The sequence below is a fragment of the Chinchilla lanigera genome, unplaced genomic scaffold (genome assembly GCF_000276665.1).
Source record: "Chinchilla lanigera isolate Chin_1 unplaced genomic scaffold, ChiLan1.0 scaffold00054, whole genome shotgun sequence".
In the NCBI taxonomy this organism is placed as follows: Eukaryota; Metazoa; Chordata; class Mammalia; order Rodentia; family Chinchillidae; genus Chinchilla; species Chinchilla lanigera.
The window spans coordinates 16686107-16689850 of NW_004955455.1; the positions used below are offsets into that span (position 1 = coordinate 16686107).

Here is a 3744-nt window from a genome sequence, read left to right on the forward strand (position 1 = left end):
TTTCAATTTCCCATTTCTCCAAATTTCACCTGAAAACCTCGATATATCACATTCTTCCTGTTCCCAAGGACAGTGATAGGAAGGACTGGTCCCTGGGTTAATAACACATAGGATAACTACTGCCATTTCCTGCTACCTCAACACAGGTGGGATTGAAGAGGAGAGTTACTGTCCCATTTCAGAGGAAGCAACATGAGGCCTGCTGTGTGCCTTAGATTGAAATCCCTGTCAAGTCAGCAGTCACTGACTCTGATTGGAGGATGTATTCAGGCCTGGAAGGGTTTTCTAGGATGTCCATGCCCTTCCAATGCTAGCAGAGGCAGCCAGGTGCCCACTTGAAGGATATTAGCTGTAGCTTTGGGAACCACAAGTTGGACTTGGAAACCGGAAGTAGGACTTGGGATCCAGAAGCAGGCCTGACTAGAGCGTTGCTGAGTTGTCAAATGGGTGGAAACCATTCTGCCTTCCTCCTCAGAAGAGGGGCCAAAATGAGCTGCCTCCTTGACCCCCACTGGCAGAGCTCCTGGGTCTCCTGCAGGACACCCCAAACATGAGCGGTGTGGTTAGTGATGAGACACAGTCGAGTAATTTAAGTGAGTAAGCTGGACCTTTGAGGAGACTTTCTTTCATAAGAGCAGAATAAAAATAATTTTAAATCTTTTTTTTATACAGAAATCTTTTTCTCCAAAGGGAGAATTAAATATTTAGCTTTATCATATTTGGAAAATGCAGAGGAACGAAGATCAAACATGCTTCTAAGTGGTCCTACCATGCAGGTATAACTATGGGATGTGCGTTCAATACATGATTCAAAGGGTGTAAAATGTAGATTAGCTTTTAAAAAGATGCATGGTGTCCTCAGAATTGTTTCCAGCCTGCTTTTCCAGGACAGTTTCCTTTGAGCAGTTTCTTTCCAAACCACTGAATGTGCTGTGACTCTGGCTTATTTGGTTTCTTGTGTTTCAGTACATAAAGGAATCAACAGAAGCTATCTTTTTTGTTGGACATTTGTATTTCTTATTTTGTACCATTTTTTGGTGGTGCTGGGAATGAAACCCTGCCCTCCACACTGAGCTAACCGTCTAACTCTTAGTTTATTTTTTCTTTTTGAGACAGTTTCTCATCGAGTCTCCCAGGCTGGGCTCAAACAGTGCAATCCTCCTGCCTCAGCCTCGTAGAGTGCTGGGATTGCAAGCTCGCACCACCGCAACCACTTCCATTTTTACCTCCTTAACACATGCTGAAACGAACTGAGTCAGTTTGTTTCTCAGCAGTTTTTCTTTGTCCCTGCCAATCTCTCCACTCTGCCCACTGCCCACCACCCTCCGGGTCTGAATTGTTTTGAAGTGAGGTGACATTTACCCATTAGGGGGCACCCTTGTTGTTCAAGCAGAAGCCTCTGGAAAGGAGCAGAAGGATTGGTTTGGCTTTGCTTTCCAGCCAGGCTAGGCTCAAACTAGAGACCTGTCCCAGAGACCTCGCGGGAGGGATTGGAGCACACAGCTGTTTACCCACATTGTGTAAGTGCCGGCGCAACCTTGCCAGGGAGGTGCAACCAGGCCGGCGCGTCCGTGGAGTAGTACTCAGCCCTAAGAGGAGGAAATAACGCCGTAGAGAGAATGAAATCGTGTCCTTTGCAGGAAAATGAGTGAAACTGGAGATCATCACTTTAAGTGACACAAGCCAGACACAGAAAGGCAAGTGTTGCATGTTTTCTTGCGTGCGTGGAATTTAGGGGGGAGAAACAACATGAAAGTGGACGGGACATGATGAGAGAAAAGGAAGGGGTTGGAAGAGATGGGGCGGGAAGGAGGAGGGAGGGCAGCGTCCCGGGGGAACGAGATCGGAGTGTGCACACGCACGTGTGGAAATGCCGCCCCAGCCGTGACTGTGTATGACCAATGTGCGCTACACAACCAAAGCCAAGAACACAGGGCTTCGCGCCGCGCTGGGCACGGCGGGGGAACAGCAGGGACAGCTCTTCATGACGTCACCAATTTCACTCCTGCTCTTGAGGTCTCCAGGAGGACAGAGGACGGACCAGACCAGACAGAGCTTGTAAAGTACCGTGCAACCCAGCTGAAGCTAGGCTGAATTTTAACTTTGAAGCCATTCATCAATATTTTGTTTCCATGGTTGTGCCCATTCCTGCAGCTCAGAATCCACCTTCACAGTCCCTGCTGTCGTCCTTTATCAGAGACATCCGCCCAAGGTGCACCCGATTCTGCCCATCTGCACCAACTCTGCAGGGGTAGCGTTGGGTGACGCCTTCCCTGCCTCTCCTGTCAATCATGGTGGCCATCGGGGAAGACTTAATTGTTGTTTGTGGAGCTGATTAAACTAGGTCCAGTCTGCGTCCATCACCAGGGCTGTTATCTACGAGTCTGAAGACAAATTACTGACAAGAGCAAGCGCTTAATGAATATTGGCTCTCTTCTAATGTATATGTATTGATAGATTTCCATAGGTAGTGATACATGAGAATATATACAGCAAAAAGATAGAAAGCTATAAATAAGAACATTTAGGTAAGAGCTGTGAGAATGTACATGTATGTTATAAAGTTTTAAGCCTCTCATCAGCTCTGCAAGGAAGGTACTGTTCTCAGCACACCCATTTTACAGATATGCAAGCTGAAGCCAGAGATGCCAGATGAAGCTTCAGCACCCATTACCTTTACTGTCAGCTATGCTGTGAGGCTGGTACCTGGTAAGGTATTTAAAGGGTTAGCACAGCGCCTGGCACATAATGAGTGCTCCGTTCCCAGTGGCTGCTGCCTTGTGAGGCTCCTAAGAGGCCCTGAATAGGCAGCCTACCCCTTCCAGGCCCTTCCTGCTCCCTGCCCCTCCCTCTCCGAACCTCCCCCTCCCCATCTCCCTGGAGCTGGGTTATCTCAAGGTGGCCTTTGGACCTCTCAGAGAACAGGGGTCAGGGCCGGGGCAGCAGGCCTGTAGAGAGCAGGTGGGCTGGGCAGCGGGGGCGGCGTCAACATGAGACAGCCCAGGAGGACTGGCTGGGCACGGCCTGAGATGAGGTTCAGGGCAGGGGGAGGTGGAGCTGGTGATGCCCCCTGGGAGAATGGGTGGGAGTGGGGGAGGGGCAGCTGGGCCGGTGCTGCCCCCTCCCCCCCAGGCCCCTACTCCATCTGGCGGCTCTTCAAGATCTTAGGCTTAGTACTTCATTTTGTAACTTGGAGTAAAGGCCGGTCCTTAAAGAAAACTAACATACAGGGGCCTATGCACTCCCCGTGCACCACCCAAGCGCTGTCATGTGATGTGCGAGTCCCCTCCCGTTCTCTCCATGCGCGTGCGCACGCACACGCGCACAAGCTCTTGTTCCTTTTGCAAAATCGGGTTTGCGCCATGGTGTCAATTCTGCAGTGCACATTTTCATGACTACGTCTCGGACGTGGCTTTAAGCCGACGCTCACAGGCCCGCTTCGTTCTGCACTATGGCTGTGTCATTCCCAGCCACTCATCGATGCACTGGCCTGCAGGTCACGTCCAGGACTTCCGTGTTCTCAGATGTGCCGCAGCTGAAGCCCTCTGTCCGCATTCTCTTGAGTACACACTGCTGCTGCACTTCCATTTCACTGGGTGGGATTCTAGAAGGGGTCCAAGGCCATGCAGCCTGGGAAATGTAGCAGTTCTGCTCTGTTGCTCTCCGAAAGCACTGGCAACTCCCACTCCCTCCGTCAGTCCCTGCGGTGCCCAGTGCCGCGCAGCCCAAGGGTTTTCTGTGTGA

At 50.6% G+C, this 3744-nt stretch overlaps 1 long non-coding RNA gene across 3 annotated transcripts in view; it reads left to right on the forward strand.

Moving 5' to 3' along the window:
• LOC106149862 overlaps window positions 1-3744 on the forward strand; it is a 17261-nt gene that overhangs the window by 11937 nt on the left and 1580 nt on the right. For 2 of the 3 annotated variants that reach the window (XR_001236312.1, XR_001236310.1), the window contains exon 3: window positions 1117-2709. This is a non-coding gene — a long non-coding RNA (uncharacterized LOC106149862). The remainder of the gene's footprint in view (window positions 1-1116; window positions 2710-3744) is intronic. The other variant, XR_001236311.1, reaches the window with a different exon arrangement.